The sequence below is a fragment of the Hibiscus syriacus genome, unplaced genomic scaffold, assembly GCF_006381635.1.
Source record: "Hibiscus syriacus cultivar Baekdansim isolate YM2019G1 unplaced genomic scaffold, ASM638163v2 tig00116939_pilon, whole genome shotgun sequence".
NCBI lineage: Eukaryota > Viridiplantae > Streptophyta > Magnoliopsida > Malvales > Malvaceae > Hibiscus > Hibiscus syriacus.
The window spans coordinates 349,763-373,255 of NW_024063477.1; positions in this window are offsets into that span (position 1 = coordinate 349,763).

Below are 23,493 nucleotides of genomic sequence, written 5' to 3' on the forward strand. Positions count from 1 at the left end.
GTTCTAATATTACTCTGAAAGGTTCTTGTAAACCATATGTAGTTCTTCCACCGACCAACTGCTAGGCACGAACCCAGGTGGCAGGGGGCATATCCCAGATCTGTTTTTGTTGTCAACATCTTCTATGGTCACGACATTGATGCTTAGATCTTCGAGAGCCGCTTCTAATTCGGATGTGGTGGTTTCAAACACATAACCACCTGACTTGAATGTTTGGTAAAGAGGCGGGAATGCCATGGGTTCCCGTTGAAGTTCAACTCCAGTTAACCTGGCTAGTCATTTTTCTCGGTTCTTCTGGACTTCCTTCCTCTTTTCATGGTAATTGGCGCCTCGTCCCAAGGTTTGCTTGATTTCCATCTTGGTGCACTGGGAGAGTCGGGGTTGAGGAATCTTTCTTCCTTCTGCCACGAATGTGGCATTCACAAATTTTAAGGAGCGGAATGAGCACTCCACCACTTCCTCATCTACTTCGATGTATGGGGCCTCTGTGGTCACACTTGCCACGATATCTTACTCAACATTGATAATTACTAAGGTCCCGTCGATAACAAACTTAACTTTTTGGTGCAGCATGGAGGGTACTGCACCTGCTTGATGAATCCATGGCCTTCCCAAAAGATAACTCTAGGTCGACATGATATCCATAGCAAGGAACTCAACATCATAGGTGGCTGGTCCGATGGTCAAAGGTACCTCGATCTTACCAACTACCTTTTATTTGGTCCCGTCAAATGCTCGGACCACGTTCTGACAGGATCTCATATGAGAGGTATCTATTGGTAGCCTCTTCAATGTCACCAAAGGTATTACGTTCATGGCCAAGCCGTTGTCAATCAATATGCTCGGTAAAGCGTGCCCCTTACAATACATAGTAATATACAGTGCCTTTGTTCGACCTCTTCCTCTGGATGAAATCTCATCATTTGAAAACGAGATAATATTATCAGCTTGAATATTGTTCACCAGTCGATCCATCTTGTTGACTGGTATGTCTTGTGGCATGAACGTTTGATTAAGGACCTTCAATAGTGCTTCTCGGTGTGCCTCTGAGTTTAAAAATAGTTCTAGTATTAAAGTACGCGTAGGTAAGCTGTAGAGCTGTTCTACAATGTTGTACTCACTGTGCTTCAAGATTTTGAGGAACTCTTTAGCTTCTTCCTCCCTTATAGGTTCATTGACAACTAGCACATCTTCTTTGAATGGCTCAAGTGGTATTTGCCCCACTTTGTTATCACATCCTTTGGAAATACTCACCTGACATTCGTACTTCCATGGCACTTACCGATTGTCCTTATATTGAAAAGGTCGAGGTGCTTTGGCTGGTATTGTTGTTGTCATCTTTACCTTAGGGTTAATTATCAAAGGACTACCCCTACCGTACATTTTGTCAGATGATTCTCCGGTAGCGCAAACCTATGCTTCCAAAGAATCTTGAATTTCCTCATAAAACTCCAGCTCTTTCTGGTCCATCATGAGACTAATGACTTGAATTCGGGGCAATCTTGCACATTATGCCCCTCTTCGTTATGGTAACACAATGGTTACCATATTTAATCCTTGTTATATATGATTGGGGTATAAGAAACCCCATTATTACCATTTGGCTCCATATCCAAGCCAAAGGAGCTTTAACTTTCGAAACACAAGTTTTAACTCTCTTGCCATTCTCGGTGGTGATATCATTGATTCCTGTCTCCTGATAATTAGGCAAGGGATTCTGGACAACGTTCGGTGTTCTGGAGTTGAAATGGATCCAATTTTTGTTCCACATTCGTTGTACCAGTCTCTTGAATGCTAGACAGTTTTCAATTGAATGCCCCTGTACACCTCCATGATATTCACAGTGGGCGTTCTCTTCAAACCATTTCAGATAGGGGATTTATCGGATCCATAGAATAGGGTGACACCGCGTGAGTGTCGAAGATTTGTTGATATAACTCTTTATATGTCATGGGAATGGGATCGAATTGTTCCCTTTCCCTTTCTCTTCTTGGTCTCTCTGAGTTTGGATAGAAGTACCGGATGGTACAGCTGCAGTTGTTTTTGAACTTGAGATCGTAACACCTTTGTTAGCGTTGTAGGTGTTGACATTGTTGATATCGTGGTCCTTGTTCTTCACGGGAGGCTTTCTACTAGAGTCACCTCCCTCAATCTTTCCTTGCTTTATGGCCAGTTCAACCATCTCAACAGCCATAACCAGATCTGAGAAACTTCCCGATATGATTGCCACCAGGTGCCCAAAGTAAGGTGTCTTCAGGGTCTGTACAAACAACTTCCTTGTTTCTTTTTCATCCAAGGGTGGATGAACTTGCACAGATAAATCCCTCTATCTCTGTGCGTACTGTCGGAAACTTTCCTTATGCTTCTTTTCCAGACTCTGCAGCATAACTTGGTCTGGTCTCATATCATTGATATGTTTGTACTGCTCTAAGAAAGACTTGGCTAAGTCTTTCCACGTCTTGATATTAGTTCGGCTGAGCTGGTTGTACCACTGGATAGCTGAACCGGACAGGCTCTCCTGAAAGCAATGGATCAGGAGTTGGTCATTTCCTCCATATCCCGTCATCTTTTGACAAAACATAGTGATGTGGGCTGAGGGGCAGTTGTTCCCATCGAACTTCTCAAACTCAAGGACCTTAAACTTTGGTAGGAGCACCAAATCTGGAACTAGGCTTAGTTCCATTGCGTTCACTCTATAATAATCATGGTCTCCTTGGACCATCTTCATCTGGTCTTCCAACAACTTAATCTTTTCTTCCATTTTCTTTGCTTTGTCCTCTTCATCAAAATCCGAGACATTGTAATCGTCTGGATGGTTGTCAGGACAGGTTGTGGAAGTTTGCACCTTTGCAGCAGATGATGCTTTCACTTTGATAGCAGAAGAGTTTTCTTGCAGTCCGGGCAAGATTCCGGGTGAAATAACCAGCTGTGGGGGTCGGAGAAATGGTTACCCCCTCAGAAGCACCTACTCCGGGTGCACTTGCTTGTGGTTGTAAACCAGACAACTTAGCCACGATTTGGTCAACTAAGGATTCTTGCCTTTTCTTGATGGACTCCATGGTACTTTGACTATTCTGAGCCATTTTGTCCTCTAATTCTTTCTGCAACCTCGCCATGTTCTCTTCGATCTTCTCGATTCTGGCCTCTATTTGTTTCTTTTTTATACGAGTGTTGTGAGGGTGATGTGTATCTAATGCTTGCGGTGGTAAGCTTGGTGTCTGAGACATGTTCTGTTAGTTAATACAAATGTAAAAACATGGAAAATACAAAATAAAAAAACAAGCATGAAATATAAAATGCAAAATATGCAATGTATAATGTATGTAATTTGGAGGCATTGATCCAGAAAAGTGTTCATTATTATAAATAATCCTTATTCAGACAAAAATGTTTTATCTTTTAAGAGACATAAAAACAAATTAAAGGTATATTCGGACTAAATCCTCTAGACCCCTAACAACTTTTAGTAGGTTGACAAGTCTTCTGCTTTCATCTGTCACTGGTTGAATGCCTTGTCGAACTACTCTTTCTTCCCTCGCCAGGCCGTGAAGATGACGGGCCACCTTCTGTACTTGATCCAGGAAATCTCGGATGGTTGTATCTCTAGCCTTTACTCTTCGTTGTGTTTGCTACCAACGGAAACGCCACTGTAAACCTCCATCGAAGGGCACTATCTGAAGCTCGTTTGCTTTCCTTTTGAACCTATCTACAATAGCTTCTAACTCATCTATTGTCTTGCCATCCTTTTCATGTTGTTTCTCTAAGTCAGCCACTCGGATTCTCAAGCGTTGGTTCTGATGTTGACTGTCTGCCAAGCGTCTCTGAGCAGTCTTCAGCTGTTCCTTCCAAGCTCTTTCATCAGGCCCCTTGAACTTCCTTTTCAGACTGTGAGCTTCGTATTTCCAGTATTCAGCGGTTACTTTTAACTTGAAGTTATCTTTGACTTTATCCTGATAGCCCTTTTCTCAAGTCTTTGAGCTTAAAACAGACTTTTTTATGTTCCCTTTCTAGTTTGTCTACTTTATCTTTCTGAGAGTCGGAATCGAGCTTCCATTGATAACGTTTAGCTTCAAGTTCCTTATCCTCTGCTTCAGCTCGTTATTCACAGCTTTAAACTCTGCCTTGGCTAACTCAAGTCCGGAAAGGACAGACCTGAGATGTTCCTCCATAGTCTGAGTGTCTTCACAGTCTGGCACCGGGACGTTATCATTTTTTCTCAATCTTCGCCACCCCACATAATACGGAGTAAGCATGTCTCTGGAAGCAACGACATCCATTCGAATACTTTCTTCCATGACTCAGATGCTTCCTTGATCATCTTATTATAACTATCACTGCTATCTCTGGCAGCAACGACATCCATTCGAAATACTTTCTTCCATGACTCAGATGCTTCCTTGATCATCTTCTTATAACTATCACTGCTATACACAAACTCTGATTTAATTAGTTCGTATGTTGCGGGGACAAACTGACGTGCCCCATACTGTCTCAGTGCCAACAATGGAGCATACCCAACTGTACCCCAAAGTCCGAGTAAGGTTATAGTATCGGAATTCCCACACCGGAAAAGAACGTCACCGAGGAACAACCAAGGGGCTCTCCAGGTAATATCTCGATCCTGAAGATGTGTAAAGACATTCATCCACTTTTCTTTTGATACACCTTCATGCCATTTCCTAGTGATGAATTCTCCCAAAGGTGAATAGGTAGTGTTGAATCGGCGATAGGCCACCCCATTAATCTTGTAAAAGTGGTTGTGAATCCAGACTTGAAGGAGCTGAGTACACCCAGTGATCCTTCCTCCGCCAGTTCTTCTGTAATGGTTGAGAGATCGAAAGGTTTCGGCTAGGATGGCCGGTGCTGGGTTGACTCGCTTCAGGAGTTGTTCAAGCAGCTCTACCACAACAGCATCAATGTAACCCAAAGTCTTTGGGAATATAATCAGACCGTACAGACCCAGTGCAAACAGGTCTATTGCCTTCCACTCATCGGGATGGTTCTTCATCAGTTGTTTGATATGAAGCCAAGCAATTCTTTCCCCACTGCCTTTATATCGAGCCCGGTCAGTTACCCATTTTTCGTCAACCCCGGCAACCTTGGCTAGTGCATTCTTGAAAGGTTGGCTTTTGATGTGTTTAAGGTAGACCCTCTCTAGTCTGATACTTTCACAGTGCAACAGTGTAGTGTATTCTTCAATGGTGGGCACCATGTCCTCCTGATTAAAAGTAAAGCAACTGTATCCCGGGTTCCAGAATTGAACCAAGTCTCTAATTAAGGGCTCATCGGTCTTGATATGAAGCAAAAGTGCAATGTCACCGTACCGTTGGCTGAACTTCTGTTTCTGATCATTCTTCCAACTTTCCCAGATATCTCGGAGCTCTTGCACGTCATTCTGCTTTAGGCTGATAGATGCATAGTTGACCAGCTCTGACACATAGCTTCCTTGAAGACTGTCTCCCTTTTCCTTCTGAGTCTTCTCGAACCATAGTTGTACCTCAGGGTTTTTAATCTCTTGTATTACAACACCTTTGTCCATTTGTTTAGATTATTTTGTGTGTAATAAACGCTCTTTAGGGATCAATGAGCTCTTATTATGATGCAAATGCTAAAAAACAGACACATGCAAAAAGTTAGTACAATAAAAATAAATAAATAAATAAATATAAAATGAAGAAAGGGAAAAATAAAAAATAAACATGGTTAGTGTAAAAACATCCTAGGTTTTGAAATGTGGTTTCGGGGTAGGCTCTAATTCTTCATAGTCTTCCGGTTTAGGTTCTAAAAATGGTACCCGAGTTCTCCTTGCCGGCGCCCCCTTGGGCTTACCAGACCCTTAGTCTTAAACCCATCACAGACTTGTGTGGACTAAGTTAAACTCGAGAGGACACATTCCCTTATGTCTATACAGAGAATAAATTCACACAAAAACATAAGGTATATGAATCCCGAAGGCTACTTGCTAGGCATATACGGTGAATAAATTCACACGAATGCATCACTTTCACCCTCACTTAAAATAGGGTTTGGAGCTCAGGTATAGAGCCTTAAGTGAAAAAAAGATTTGAAGGCTGAAATCATGAGAAAACGATTAGTACAACTATTTACTAGAAAATATAATCAAAAGTAAAAAGGATCGAAATGTTACCTTAAAATTTAAACTTACCCTTTTCGTTAAAAAGACAACTGGAAATTACGTTATCCTGACTCACTTACCTGTGTCCCCAGCGGAGTCGCCAAGCTGTCGGAACCGTCTTTCGGTTGGGGCCCAGAATTGGGCTTCGACTTAGGAAAATGGATTGTGAGTCACCACCGATCATTTATTTTATTCAAAAATGGGTTGATCGGGTACCCTATTTCTTACTTGATCTACGTCTTACCAGTGATGTGTCGGAGTCGGGAGTCGGTTACAGTCAAGGAAGGGTTAACACCCTTGAACTGCCCTTTCGGTATTGGTAATTTCCAGTTGTCATTAAGTAAGAAAATTGTACGTTTAACTTGAAAGGTAAAATAGCGATCCAAAATTACTTACCTTAGATTGATTGAAAACGTGCCTTTAAAAAGATGGTGATGTTAGATTCATAGTGCAATACATAATCGAATTGAGTTAAAAAGCGTGTAAATATGGGAACAAACGGAAACGGAAAATAATGAAATAAGTAGACATAAGAATAAAGCAAACTAAATTAAATGGTAACATGAGTAAAAATATAACAAAATAAAAAAGAATAGAAAAATATGAAAACATCAAGCAAAGACAAATACATGAACAAAACGAAGAAAAAAAAAACAAAAATAAAATTTGAAAATAGTATATGAGTGATAATCAGTCGTGGTACATTAAAAGGAGGATAATAAATATGTTATACATATAGAAAAAAACGAATAGATAAATAAGTACATATAAATAAACTTTAAAAGATCCACATTAATAAATAAATAAAAATGGAGGAAAAAACTATATATACAGATGAAAAAGGAAAATTATACTAATAATGATAGTTATGGTAATATATATATATACATATGTACAATGTAATGAGATAACAAAACAATCAAATGAAATAATTAAAAATATATGTGATAAGCTTATAAATAAAACAAAACGTGTATATATATAATGACAAATATAATATATAAAATGTATACATATATAGATTAAGATACTATGAATAATAAATAGTAAGTAAAAAAGGAAAAAATTAAAAAATATATATAATTAAACATATATAATAATAATATGGGTTATATTGAAACGAAAACAAAATTAAGAGCACAATTCGAAAGAAAACTGAAATTTAAAGCGAGATTTAAGGGTAAAATTAAAATTAAAACAACATAGAGGACGAAAAAGGGGATTCACCCCTTTAATAACAGAAACATGGTCTTTGTTATAATGGGTCGGGTCATGGTACAAACGGGTTGATATAAAACCCAATAACTGTTCTGAAAATTCATTTCTCTTCTCTTCTCAACCGAGGCACCCCCACTCTTAACATTTCTCTGAAATGTTCTTAAAAAAATGAAGAACACAGCCGTGTTCTTCAACGAACCCAAAAATCAGCCGTGTGCGCTGCCTCGCCGTCGACGTTGGTCGGCGACGGGCGCTGTTCATTGGCGGCGAAATACGAAAAAGATATAATTTTTTAAAAAGCCCTTTTCTCCTTTACTCAAAAACAAAATTTGTTTTTTAAAAAATGGCCTCCAAAGGGGTAGATATGGAGTTGATCGCTTCGAAAACCCCCTCCCCGGGTCGTCAGCCAAAACATTTTTTTGGGTTCCTTTTCTACCAAAACACAGCAAAGGCACAAAACAAGAAGAAACAACGCGCAAAGGTATGAAAATTTTTTACCTTTCTTTTTTGAAATATTGCAAGAAACCTTCGAAATGCTCTGAGTATTTGGCTGTAATTTGCTCGTAACTTTGCTTATTATTCGTATGAAAAATCCGTAGTCCCAAACGTTGAAAATTACATCCTTTTATAGCCTTAGATTCGGCTATTTTTAGAGTCCGATTTGGACTCAACTACTCTTATTTTTAGCATTCTATTCCTATTAAAAAACTACTTGCTAACAGATTTGCTGTTCGTGGCCGAGAATCTCGGTCGTTGGAGGCAAACGTGCAATGTTGGGGCTTGCTTGGGAGACGTGCTGCTTGAGGGGACCTCGGTGAAGAGGCTGCGGTGCTGATGGAGCAAAGGTTGCTAGGTTATGGAAACCCTAGAGGGGTCTACTGTGGACCGTTGGATCTCACCTTGATCCAACGGTCAAGATACATGGCGGCTGGAGATGAAAGAGCTAGGGTTTCCAAACCCTAGCTGATTTGGGTTCGGGCTCCAGTTTGTGTGTTGGGTTTAGGTAGCTGTCTTGGGCCACTGACATTTTGTAACTTGTTCATCGGGCCTGTAATAAAAAATGAATGAATAAGTATATTATATAATATAACATAGTTTGCAATAATAATTATATAAAATACTATCCACTGTCGAAATTTAATGTCTTCACAACTATTATAGAAACAAATTATAAAATAAATTCGTTTATATTTATGTATCTGTCACAAAATTTTCAACCGATGAACTTAAGATTCATCCCCTCAATTAATTATGAATCATTTTCCAACTTAACCCTCTAGTTAAGGGATTGGTTAAGTAATCAACCCTTTACTTAAATAAGCCAGACAAGGTTTTCCTTTTTTTCTGTAGTCTACATACAACCTCCATGACCATTATTCTTCTTCACCGTCACAATTGGTTGAGCAAATGAACACAACTTGGGCTTCATCATCTTAATAAGGTCAGGAGACAATCCTACTAACTTGAAAGCTATTTCTTCCGACTAAAACTCAATGGTTAGATTAGTAAAATCCCATTTGATAGATCCTAAGGTAGCCGGTCACGATACCTTAAACCTATGTTGCAATGATACGAATACAAAATCAAGAAACCATAATTTTTAAAATTACATGGTACCGGTACAGTAAGAGTACAATAAATATAAATAAATTTTAAAATTCATAATTATTATAAAATCGCGTATTAGACCCTTATCTAGTTTTTTCTTGCACTACCTTTGTTAAAATAGATATATTTTGACTTTCCAACGTCAGATTGAAATGTTTCAAAATGTGTTAGAAAAATAACTGAAATACGGTTCATACGTAAGAAGACATCTGTTAGGATTAATGAAGCTCAAATGAACAATAGAAAAAGTGCCAAGAGAGGGTGAATTGACCTTTTGAAAATTTTGGGTATGGAGGAGAAAAGATAAAAAAATTTACACAATGATTTATAATGGTTCGACTTCTAAATCAAATCTACATCAACCACCTTTGCTCCATACTAAGGATTTACTAAAAAATCAGTAATTTGTTCTTTCTTTTTCTAGACTCAATAGTAACCTTTATAAATCTCTATCTTTTTAAACCCTAAGGTAGAACCACTTCCATTTTTACAAAAAGATAAAAGAAGTAAAGAAATAAACCTCACAGATTAGGTGTTTACAAGAGTTAAGCTCACAAGACAGAATCCTAAAGATTTACAATTAAGCTCAAAACACTATGTACAAGAGAAAAAGGGAAAAAATTGAAAGAACTTTTTTCTTTATATATATTGCTTGGATAGGTGTTATAATTTTCTTCATTGTCATTGGCTCTTTTTTTTTTATGTTGGAACGTGTTTGTGGTCGTCTCTAGTCGTTGGAGGTTGTTTTGAGCCGTTTCTACAAAACAAAAATGCCTAGCACAAGGAGTATCGATACTCCTTTAATGAGTATTGATACTTCCTTTATAATATTTAAATAAAACCATAAAAGACCGTTGGGTTTGACCAATATCAATACTAGGGTTTCAAAATATCGATATCACTGTGTAAAGTAGTATCAATTCCCCTTGAGTACCGGTACCAATTTTGTATTCTAGAATTTGAACATTTTGGAAAACAGCAGGTAGTATTGATACTACCAAGAGAGTATTGATACTTCTCTTACCTTTGGTATCGGTACTACTTACCCAGAAAACTGTTTTGTGTTCAAATTCTTGTTTAATGGACTTTGAATTATTTTTGACGACTTTGAACAAATTCAATCAAGTTTAAAACCATATTGTCCTTAATTTATTATATCAAAATATTACAAAACATGGTTCAACAATATCTCAACCCAGAAATATAGGATCTCATTTGAAAATTCGTCGTAAGTCAAATGATATTACAAGTTTCAAAATCAACTTCAATTTCTTATTCAGAATCATTTTTAATTATTTTGTTAAGTTAAATCTAAAAAATAATCTTGGGTACGTACGTGAAGATAAAATGTAGTCTCCAATATGCCCTCGAAAATCTCTCCGACGTATCCAACTAATTCTCGTCGTACTCTTTCAACATGGGACATCCCCGATACGTACCCAAGTTATACACGTCTTGTACCCATCTCAAAAACATATTAAATACTTGAAACGACATTAGATTATCGTACTCGTGCAACATAGCTTAAAATCATATTGCAAATCTTCAAGGGTAATACCACTAGCAAAAACTCGGTACCAGAAGTGGAATCATTTTATAAACTTTACTAGCCGAGTGATGAAAAGAGAAAAATGTTAGAAGAGTTTAAAAGATGGTACATGGTCAATTGATTTAGTGGATCACTTGAGTTCCATATGGAACATGGTGGTCCGTTTGATAATCTCTTGGAAGTTGGAAGATTTGGTGTTTTGGCGTGTAAATCATGCAACTCACCATTGAAATTGGGACCGTCCCTTTTGAAGAAGTCGGTCCAACACTTGTACACGTAGTCATTATATGTGGACCAATCAAAGCATGCTCGTGGATCGAACTTTCCTCATTCCAGAAACCCTATTTACACATGGATTGCAGATACACCATCAATTTAGATATTTCTACTCACGTCCTTTTCATCCTTCTCTATTTAACCTCTCCTGCATATCAAACATCTCAACATATTCCTTCTTCATCATCGTTAAAGCACAGTTGTGTTAATCAGGTTGCAATGGGCAAGGAAAGTAGGAAAAGATGTACATGGATGGCAATTGCTCCACCTTCCATCGTCTACCCGGAAAAGCCTTCCACTTCTCCACTCCTCGAAACCATTGTTGAAGATGCTGCTGAGGAATACGATGACAATGGTTCCACCATTCTTCTTTATATTTCTCAAATCCTCCACACTTGTAAGCATCTAAGGAATACGATGACCATGGTTTCATTCAAGTAGAAAATGATATGAAGGATTCAAAAACACTAATTACTGCTATTGCAAATTTTGTATATGAAATTTCTTTTCTTGTTATTCTCTTTATGTATATAGTTAATTTCTTCACTTATATTACTGCCTTGCTCTTTATATCATCCTGCATTCTTGAAAATATCAATGTCAATTTTGAAAGGAAGAAAAACAAATCTCTTCCGATACAAAATAATGCATGAATTGAACCGAGTGTTTTTAAGAAAGATCTTTGTAAATGTTTTACCGAAATAATTAATGGTGATAATTATTTCAATTATTTACTAAATTACAATTATAATTTCAAAATAGCATTGGGCCAACTTCATTTGTTTTTTTTATTAGATTGGAGTATCTATTCAAAAGACTCTCAATCATTTGACAATAAACGTTCAAATATCCCTATAAACGTCTTACTCGAACCTGAAACTTCTACAAATAACAATCATCCCTTTAATCACTAAATTCCCTATTAACCTTCTGGTTTAACCTTATAAAGGAAGGCTTCTTAATTGTTCCATTTCATCGCGTAGTTTGTGATGTAATCTTACCGTTTTGACCATTACTGAATATTGCTCGTAGGAATGGGCATAATAGGGTTGGGCCACTACAACAAAATGGGTTTATAGCGGTATTTTTTGTGACGTTTTTTGAACAAACACTGATAATTTTATACATTTCGTGGTGTTTTTAGAACAAATGCTATAAAATAACAAATTTCGTGGCGTTTATGGGAAAGCACCACAATAGTCATGTACCTATAGTGACTTTTTACTAAAAACATCGCAATAGACTGATTTATAGTGGCTTTTTTGGTAAACGCCATTATAAAACGTATTTTAGTGGCGTTTGATTGATAAACACCACAATTGTCACTACACCAAGTTTGATATATAGGGGCATTTTTTGCTGTGTTTTACTACAAATGTCGGTAATTGTATACCTCTAGTGGTGCTTTTAGAAGAAACACCACAAAATAACAAAATTTCGCGGCGTTTATGAGAAAGTACCGCAATAGTCATGTACCTATAGTGGCGTTTTTAATAAAAAAACACCGCAATAGACTGATATATAGCGGTGTTTGATTGATAAACACTGCAATTGTCACTACTCCAAGTTTGATATATACTGGATTTTTAGCGGCGTTTTTCTATAAAATGCCACTAATATTATAACTTTAGTGGCAGTTTTTGTATAAACGCCACTATAAATTGTTAAAAGGTGGCGTTTTTGGAGAAACGCGACTAAAAGTCGTACTTTAATAGATTTTTTTTTACAAATGTAGTGTTTATTCTAGTTAACAATGTTGAATTACATTATATTTCACTTTAATGTAAACTTTGATTTATTATTATGGATTACAAGTTTGTTGTTATGGATTTCAAGTTTATTGGATAATGCTACAAGTTAAAATTTTTAATTTGGGTAATAAAATAGCAGAAAACATCATTTAAAAAATCTGTTTTAATTAGCGTCATTTGTACAAAAAAAGGCCACTAAATATATAGTCAATGCCGGTGTTTGTAAAACAAAATGCCACTAAAGTTCAATATCTTTTTCGGTGCTTCTATAGAAAACGTCACTATATATTTAGTCAATAGCAGCGTTTTACATTCATAATCTCCATGATATGTTAGAACATTTAGCTGCATTTTTGGAACAAACGCCACTAAAGAAAAGATAAATAGCGATATTTTAAACGACGCTAAAGATAATAACCTTTACCGACGTTTGTAAAAAACACCGCTAAAAAGCATATCCTTTAGCAGCGCTTTTTGTAACCTTTGTTTTTGCACCACAAGGGTTTTTAGTGGCGCTTATAAATGTCGTTATATGACTAAAATGCCGTTAAAAACTTGTTTTGTTGTAGTGGATCGGGTTTTCGGTCAACTCGACCTGACTCCAAAATTATACACCCTTCACCCGACCCGAATCCAACCCAAAATATACACCCTTCACCTAACCCAAACTCGACCCATCTTCTAGAGATAAAACCCGAACTCGACCCGACCCGACTCAAAATAAATATTTATAAAATATTATTACTTTTATTCAATAAAAATAGGGATTTAATTGAACAAAATAATATATAGATGAGTATTATTACAATATCCCTAAATATAAGGTAAAATTATATTTTTTTTGGTTATATATTTTCACCCTAAACTCGAACATAATCTAAAAAACTTGACCCGACCCAAATCTAATTTTTTTTAAAATCCGACACAATAAGATCGGGTCGGATTGAAACCCGTCAAATTTGAGTCACATGCTCATCCTTAATTGCTTGTCTAAAAAAAGAATAGTACAAAATTAAAACCATAATTTAGACTGATCTTCATAACCAAATTTCTAAAATAAATTTGGTAAGGAAGTGATGTTTTAGGGTTTTGTCTCTGCTTGTTTATCTTTCTCCTTTGTTTTGACATACGACGACATTAGTTTTGATATTAGGTATCGATCTTTTGTATTCATTGTTTTTCTTTATTTTTATATTATCATTATTTTTCTTTGTTTTTTAGTTTCTAATATTTTTATCTTTTTGACAAGCTTTTCTATCTTTATGACACATTTTCCTTTTATTTGCGCATTTTTTATCTGATTTAGTGATCGTTTGACCATTCTTTTTATTTAATTTTTCAGAGTTGGATTTGACATCGTCTCGACTGACTAAGATGACACTCATTTATTATCCTACTAATATTCCCTGTTTTGGCTCTCATTTTAGATTTGGATACACGGTTTGCGTTTGGAGATAATTTTCTTACGATGCTTGATTGTAATACCCCCAACCCGTATCCGACCCGAATATGAATCCAATGTGTCACATTAACTTTTCAAAACATGTACTTTAAAGTAATAATTGAAAATTTAAACCTTCATTTGTATAAAAATGGTGGAACCTTTAATAAAAAATAAATAAACAGAATTTAACTTCTTTTGAAAATAGAAGCTCAATAATTCACATAAATATAATAGTGTATGTTACAAAAGTGATAAGAGCATATGCAATTCACCTTTAGTTACATGCCAATACATTTATTACAACAAAATATATACTTTGTAAATTACTTTTGATCTGATCTTCCGGTATAGATATGCTATCTTGACTTCCTATTATTGCTCATATGGCTTCTTTTATCCTACGTGTGAAACACTCACACGCTAAGTCTTCGACTTAGTGAGGCATATAATGCATGAATGAAACATTAAAACATGCAATCATGTAATTAACATTTATAACCATCATAAGTACATAAACTATCATACACTTCATCAGACAAGAACATATAAAATTATTTATTGTTTATTCATATTATTTCTTTTAATAGCCCATTGTACATTTCTAAGAACTTAAGGTATGTGAATGCATTGAGGTTGTGCACTAATGCTGTCACCATAGCTCGTATAAATTACACCGAAGTGCCGTGTAGAAATTGCACCAAAGTGGCACATAAAAATTTCCCAAAGGACCATATAGTATTGTCCTGAATTACCGCGTAGAAATGTCCCGAAGGACCACGTAGAATTGTCCTGAAGAACAGCGTAGAACCCTCGAATCTTGGTATACCAATTATACCCTTTGCTCTCATATCACATACTTATGGGCTTTACCTTTTATATCATTTCACATTGCTTATCACATTAAACAAGTAATCCCATAAGCCATTTTCACACAGATTATGGTCACATAACTTATATCTTATTCTTATATATCCACATAGATCATGGTCACCTAGGATAACATGTAACACATAGCTCATGTATATCAGTGCATGTAACATATAGACATATACTTGTACTCATGTGCACATAGAAACCATATCAACAATATGCTTGCACTCATGGAATCATGGAATCATAACATTGGAAATAGACTCATCGCAAGTCTCATTTCCATAAAATACCATATACATATTAGTATGTGATAACCCCGTAAAAAGGTCATATTTGGGACCTTTTCACTTAAGTTATTGACTGTTTAAGAGCCCATTTAGGATCATATAGATGCATTTTGAATCGTTGTATGTGGTGGAATTTTGTTTGTCGCAACATTTTATTTTATAATCAGTGCTGCTTTAAGGGAAAGTGTTTGTTTAATGATGTGCAGGATTTGGGAGCAAGGAAAAGAAAAAATGGAAATGCCGTGACATGATAAGACTGCTGAGCAGAATACAAATGCCAATTCAGTTGGCATTTCGAGAGTGAACAAAACGAAAAAATATATTTTTAGAGCCATTTGTCCCTATCTTCACGTGATTTCTACCCATGAGGAGATACCTGCCTGGAGAGGACCACGCGCTGCCGCAGTTATTCTTACCGAACCACGCCATGCTGCAACTTGATCTTGTCGGGTACACAGCTAGCCACCCAGACTGGACCATTGCCAACTACCCAAGGGGACCACTGCCACCTCTGCTCACCCTTACGTGAATTAAGCATGATTTGGGGTATCCTAGGAATTTCAAGACAAATCCCTAAGGTTATTCTTCCCCTATAAATAGGAGATGAAGCCACCTTGCTAAGAGACTTTTGACAAGCCGCTTGAGCCTAAAAATTCAGAGAAAAATGTCTCACCTTTCTCCACCTATCCTATTTCTTGTGGCATTCCTTCGTTGACAAGCTAGAGGGAGTGACGATCTAAGCTTCCGAGAGGAGCTAGCTCACTAGGACAGTTCGTGGTGGTCGAAGGAAGCTCCAGCGGTGCACGTCGAAGGCTTTTCTTCTTTCTCTTTGCTCTTTGCTTTCAGTTTTATCATTTGGGTTGTAAGAAACTGATTAACTTTCTTTGTGCTTGATACATTCGAACCCCACCATGAACTAGTCTTATTTGGAGGGTGTTTATTTTGGATATTTAAGATTTGCTTTAATGAATGGTTGTTTTTGTATGTTATTATATGTTTTATTTATAAGAGATTAATGCCTTAAGGTTGTAAGAGCTACGAGAGTAGTCATTCCTTAGGAGATTACTTAGTGTTCGAGAGAATGACTAAGTAGCCCATCCTTAGTGTTCGAGAGAAACTAGAGAGGAACCGCACAAGCAATGGGTTCTAGGTAGTAACTAAGCCTAATCCACTTTAGAAATAAGGCTAGGATTTTAGTCGACAAAAAGAAGTAGTGCATGATTGAGGGGTTAGATGTTAATTCTGTCGCAAAAAGGTATTACCGAGACATATCCTATTATCTGGACCAATATGATCCCTGCAGTAGCCAACGCCAACCAGTTTGCCAAGGCATCTTCAACCTGTCGAGTCCCTTGACTAGAGCTAGCATAGGGCACCCTTAGTAAACTCTGTCGGGCAGATAAGGCATAGAAGTAAGACCATTCTGAGAAGTAGACTTAAATTTCCTAAGTGACTCATATCATTCATTCCCACAGTATCTTGTCGTGTGAGGAAGTTAAAGTCCTACTAATTAAATCCTAATTTACATTTTATTTTGCCTTTACATTTCCATTTGCTTGCACTCAACACAATATAATTTTCCATGACATCTCTATCTGCTACCATCATTCCATTTCCACAACATCCATTTCATTTTACCCCAACATTCTCATATGTACATACCATCACTAACTATACTTAGGTAAAATAGATTGCTTTGATTGAACTTGTCAATTTCCTTCAATCCATGTGGACATGATACTCACTCATCTCTGTATTACTTGTTCGATTGTGTATACTTGCACATATTTTCGTGACCATATATAGTAGTCACAAATTTGCGGACAAGTTTTTGGCGCCATTGTCGGGGATTGGCAATTGGAAGTTAATTAGTTTTGTCATTGCAATTGTGTATAATTGCCGGGGATGCAGCTGATTCAGACCTCTCCTGACATCGAAAACCATAATATCTGCCCCTATTTGATGGTGCTAAACTCAAAGAAGCACCAACTCTCTTGGATATCTGAACTTTTTGTTCTCCAAATCTTTCATTCTGAGCTCTCTCAAGAGCTTTAGCACGGTTAACTACTTCTTGGAATGAGGACAGATTCAAAACTATCAACATTTCTTTTAGTCTATGACATAAGCCCTCAACAAACCATTCACATGCATCTTTTTCAGTTGGAATCAGCTCGACAACAAATCGACTCAACTTATTGAACTCGCACTCGTATTCATACACGGTGTGATTCCCTTACTTCAAACTCATAAACTCTTGATTCATTTACCTTATAAACTGATCTCCAATGTACTTGTGTTTGAACTCTTCTAAGAACAATGACCATGCCACTTGGTCATTGGTCAATCTCATGGTGACATTTATTCACCATACTCTAGCTTACCCTCGTAGTAGAGAAACCACTCCATCCAACTTCTCCACTTTAAAATAGTGGAGACCTTCCAACATAATCTTGACATCATTTAACCAATGGTCCGCAACAACATGACCTTCTTCAGCTACACCCTTAAATTCAGGAGCTCCTAATCCTTTAAACTCTTTCGCGATATTCATTCTAGGAGTTGAAGGAGCATGAGGTTGGAAACGCGTAAGGATAGCATCCAACGTCCTGAAAAATGCTCATTGATCTTGTATAGACACTCCCTGAGGTATCTGTTCGTCACCTTGTCTGGCCAGGGCATGTGAATTGCTACTACCTTCTTGTCTATCATCTTCTGCTTCACTTCGGGAGCATTTGTGATCAGACATATAATAAGACATAATCATTTAACTCTATTAGTAAGACAACATACTAATTACTCTATCATATCAGAAGTTTTTCACTTTTTGTTGGCATATATAATTTTTTAAAATACTTTTAGACTTCGGTTTATGCCTAGAATCAGCTAAACCATAACTCTGATACCATTAAATGTAACACCCTTAACCCATACAAATTTGATGTGTCATATTGACTTTTCAAAACATGTACTTTAAAGTAATAATTGAAAATTTAATCCTTTATTTGTATAAAAATGGTGGAATCTTTAATCAAAAATAAATAAATAGAATTCAACTTCTTTTTAAAATAGAAGCTTAATAATTCACATAAATATAATAGTGTATGTTACAAAAGTGATCAGAGCATATGTAATTCACCTTTAGTTGCATGCCAAAACATTTATTACAACAAAATACATAATTTATAAATTACTTCTGATCTAATCTTCTGGTATAGATATGATGTCTTGACTTCCTATCCTTGCTTCTCTGGCTTCATTGATCCTAAGTGTAAAACAATCACACGCTAAGTCTTTGACTTAGTGAGGCATATAATGCATGAATGAAACATTAAAACATGCAATCATGTAATTAACATTTATTACCATCATAATTACAAAAACTATCATACACTTCATCAGACAAGAACATATAACATTATGTATTGTTTATTTATATTATTTCTTTTAATATCCCATTGTACATTTCTAAGAAATTAAGGTATGTGAGTGCATTGAGGTTGTGCACTAATGCTATCACCAAAGCTCGTATAAAATGCACCGAAGTTCCATGTAGAAATGTTCCGAAGGACAACATAGAATTGTTCCAAAGGACGGCGTAGAAATATCCCGAAGGACCACGTAGAATTGTCCTGAAGGACCGTGTAGAACCCTCGACTCTCGGTATGCCGATTATACCCTTAGCTCTCATATCATATACTTATGGGCTTTACCTTTTATACCATTTCACATAGCTTGTCACATAAACAAGTAATCACATAGGCCATTTTCACATAGATTATGATCACACAACATATATCTTATTCTCATAAATCCACATAGATCATGGTCACCTATGATAACATGTAACACAAAGCTCATGTATATCAGTGCATGTAACATATAGACATATACTTGTACTCATGCACACATAGAAACAATATCAACAATATGTGTACTCATGGAATCATGCAATCATAACATTGGAAATAAACTCATCGCAAGTCTCATTTCCATAAAATACCATATACAATTAGTATACACTCACCTTGGCCTCATTAGTTAAAGCAAAACACTTAACACTCCTGATTGATCTTATGTCTTTGAATTGTCCTGAACTTACTTTCGATCGATATATACAAAATAATACAATAGATATAAATATCGGAATTCATATCACTATAATCAATCCTAAATAACATAAGATAAACGAAACACTTAATTCAAAATTTCAAACTGAATAGTATCGGTACCCCAGGTACACTAAGTTCCCCACTTTTAATTCCCTTCAGGCCATTAAACTCAACTACACATATTAAAACTAACTTATATCATTTTAATACATCTAAACTTCCAAAATCCCCATAGAACACTTGAAATTAAAAATCTTATCAAATTTCCAACATGTTCTAAATCCTATTCTAACACTTTAGATTCCTTATCCCAACTTATGACAAGTGAAATTTCACTTTAAAATCCATTTACTAGTTCTTTCACAAAAATTCACTCAAAAACCCTTTCTACCAAATCGCCCATAACTTATCCATATTTTAGTTCTATAACTCCTTAAGCTTTATCAAGCTTCCTTATTACCCCAATAACCAAAACCAATTCAAAAATTACAATAAATAACTAACTGAAAATTTCTTACCTTAGCTATGGAGTCTCGGTGGAGAAGAGGAAGAAAGATAAAGAAATTTCTGGATTCTCTTTCTTCTATTCCACGTGTATATATATATATATATATATACCACTGAAAATTTTTTAATTTATTTCCATGACTAACATGCCCTTCCATCTTTCATTCTTTGCTCATCAATCCTACACAAAGAACTTCCAATTAAGTCCCTGGACTTTTCAATCTATTAAAATTGATCACAAAGTTTTAAAATCTTACACTTTGGTCACTAGCCCAGTTTTTGGGATGTTACATTGACTCTGATTTGTGATTATCGACGATCTTCAGTAGTTTGATCTCTTATTGTAATTTGTTTATCAATACAATCAAATATGTTTGTATCTATCTTTTGTTTGAGTTTTTAGATGAGTTTTTAACCTTTTCCGTATTATCATTATATAATAACGATTGCCTAATTTTTTATGTTGATGTTTATAGGAAAATATCTTAATTATATGTTTAGTTTATTATTGTAAACATTCATTGTAATTTAATATATTTCATTTTCTTAATAAAATTGTTTGCTTATATTTACACAAACATAAAAGAAAATGATTTTTTCTTATTTGATGAGGGTATGGTTAGATTAAATTTGATTAATAATCATTAAAACAAGATAAATAAATGAAAGATAAAGTACACAAATGGTCTTCCAATTATAAAGTGTCGCTTTGTTGAGTCATTCAATATTAAAAGTTACAAAATGGTTACTCGAGTATTCATATGTTCCAAACTCATCATTTTCTGTTAAAAATTTGACTATCGTCTGAACTGGACATTAACTTGTTGACTGAGATATGATAAAATCATATTTTAATGATGTCCACTGACACCGTTGTTGCTTTCAATGACTAGCTCGATTATATAATATTTTAAGTACTGGCTCGAAGGTATAATGTAAATGAAGATTAGATCCCCTAAATACCACTCAAACAGTTCTGGAATCAGATTTTATCATATCCAAGTCAACAGGCTAACGACCAGCTTAAATGACAGCCAATTTTTTAATTAAAAAAGGAGTTTGGAATATATAAATAGTAGGGTGACCATTTGTTATCTTTTAATAGTATGAGGACTAAACAAAACAACGTCCTATAGTTGGGGAACCATTTTATAACTTTTTATAATCGAATGACTCAACAAAATAATACTCTACAGTCAGGGACCACTTTTTACTTTACCCATAAATGAAATATGGGTTTTAATCACATCCAATCAAATTGAAAAGTAGGTAGTATTGGTATGTGTTGTTCTTCACAGTTGTTTGTCCCATGCTTTTTTTCTTTTGGCAATGTGCTTTAATTTAATCTTCCATGTTTTCTACATGGCTTTAAACTTCTCCCCTTTCCCATTTGCTTTTTTCTTGGTGAACACTAATCCCTTTCCTTTTAAATCCCTATAAGAACCACCCATCATCATTCCTACATCCAGTAAAGTCTATAATAATATTTAGCCACAAGCTCTTGGGTTCTGGGAAGCCAAGGCTTTTGATTTTTGCTTTTTATTCAGTAATGGAAAAGGAGATTAGGCGTTTGAGTTCATGGATGGAAGTTGCACCACTGCTCCTCATTTTACCTTGCAGAATCATAACTTCAAAGTCTCCCGTCTTGGACACCATCGCTGAAGATGAAGCTGAGGAATTGGTCATGACTAGGAGCTGACACATTGGCAGAATGTTTCATTTTGAAACTTAGCTTTTTGTTTTGTCTTGCTTACTTGGAATTCCAGTTTTGTCTATGCTTCAATCATTTTCTCTACTTTTATCAACCTTGTATCTAGCACTTCTGTCAAAATTTTGAATCCAAAATTAAAATTTTAAATAATTTGTAATCATACTTTGATTGACACTACTGAATCCAAATTAATTACCTTTAAAATATAATATTCAAAGAGTTTATACTTTCGCTTTCTACATCTTGAATCTTATTCCTATCTAGTTTTAAAGAAACATTTAATTATATTAGTTATATCTCGTTCTGATCTCTTCCAAAAAGCAATACTCTCATTGTCATTCTTTTGCTTGTTGAGCATTGAGATCTTCGGAGGATTAATGTATAATTCAACATAAAGACTGAAAAAAGATGGGGACAAGTAGATCTCTCATAGAAGCAACCCCCACGGTTGTTTCTCCACTTGTTAAGCATTAAGGTCTTCAAAATTACTCAAAGTCTTCGAAATTCCACATCTTTTAGACAATTAATAGAGTACCATTGACGCCTTTTTTGAAGCCCACATAATTTATCACAATAATATCTATCTACCCTATCAGTTTAGGGTAACAATCATGATTATACACCTAACACCAACACTAAGGATCAATAACTAAGTCAACGTATAAGACTAAAAAATTAAAGGACTTTTTTGTCTTCCGAACTCCTTCCTTTTCTACAATTGTTCATCGTCGTCTTCAGTACGCCTACTCTCTATCTCCCCTCCACCAAGAAACCGATCACATATCTCTTCCCAAACCGAAAAGATAAACAACAAAAAGCCACAATAACTAACTTTTCACCACCAACAAATGGTGGCAGGAAGTGTTAATCGGACATTTACACCCTTAGTCCTTATCTTGGCTTAGTAATTGAGCATTGTTACCCAGGGTCGGCTCTGGGCAGGGGCAAGAGGGGCACCTGCCCAGGGCAAATAATTTTTTTTTATTAATTTATCATATTTTAATAAACTAAATTAAAAACAGGGCCCATAAATATTAATATACTATGTCGAGTTAATCAATTGACGGAATAGGCCAAGAGAGGGGTGAATTGGCAATAAAAGTTTCGGTGGAAGCTTTTGTAGAAAATTGAAAATATTTGCACATCAATTTAGAGTGGTTCGACTTTCTCTCAAGAATTATACCCCAAATTCTTGAGAACACTCTCTCCCAAAGAGAACAATACAAATTTTGCAAACTTACAAGAAAATCCTCACAATGAAAGATGTTTTCACATTTCTAGAACAAAGATAGAACACTCAAGAATAATACAATTGAGCACAATAAGTGTTCTTGAAAGCAAAAATGAACATTGAATGGAATAGGCTTGAAAATGCTCAAACTTGAGGTTTGATGCTTTCTCTTTGATTCTCTCTTGATTCTTGATAATTATATTGATCAATTCCTTCTAAGCGTGTTTAAATACTCCTTGGATCATTTTTGAACGTTCGATGCATAGGCTTTGTGCATCGGTACACTATGTGTAAAATTCAAATATTTCGATCGTTGGAAGACTTAGTGCATCGGTACACTAGGGTGTACATCGGTGCACAAATTTGCTTCGATGTTTCAAAAATAGTCGGGGTGCATCGATGCATGACTTGTGCATCAGTGCACAAAATCAATTCGAAGTTTCAATAAAATTCTGAGTGCATCGATGCATAAAATGCATTCGAAATGGGTGTGCATCGATGCATCAAATTACTGCATCGGTACATCCCTTCATAAAATTGATTTTTGGCTTGTTTTTGGTTCCAAATACTTTGTGAAAATTGTTTCAAAAATATTTTAAGTATAAAACACAATTTTACTGCAATACCCCAACCCGTACCCAACCCGAATACGAGTCCGAGATGTCACATTGTCTTTTTAAAACAATATTCTTATCGAATAACAAAATTTTTGATCTTATTTTAAGAAAATACGATAATATACTATTGAATTATATTTGTTATAAAATTTTGAGGCAAAAATATATTTATGTAC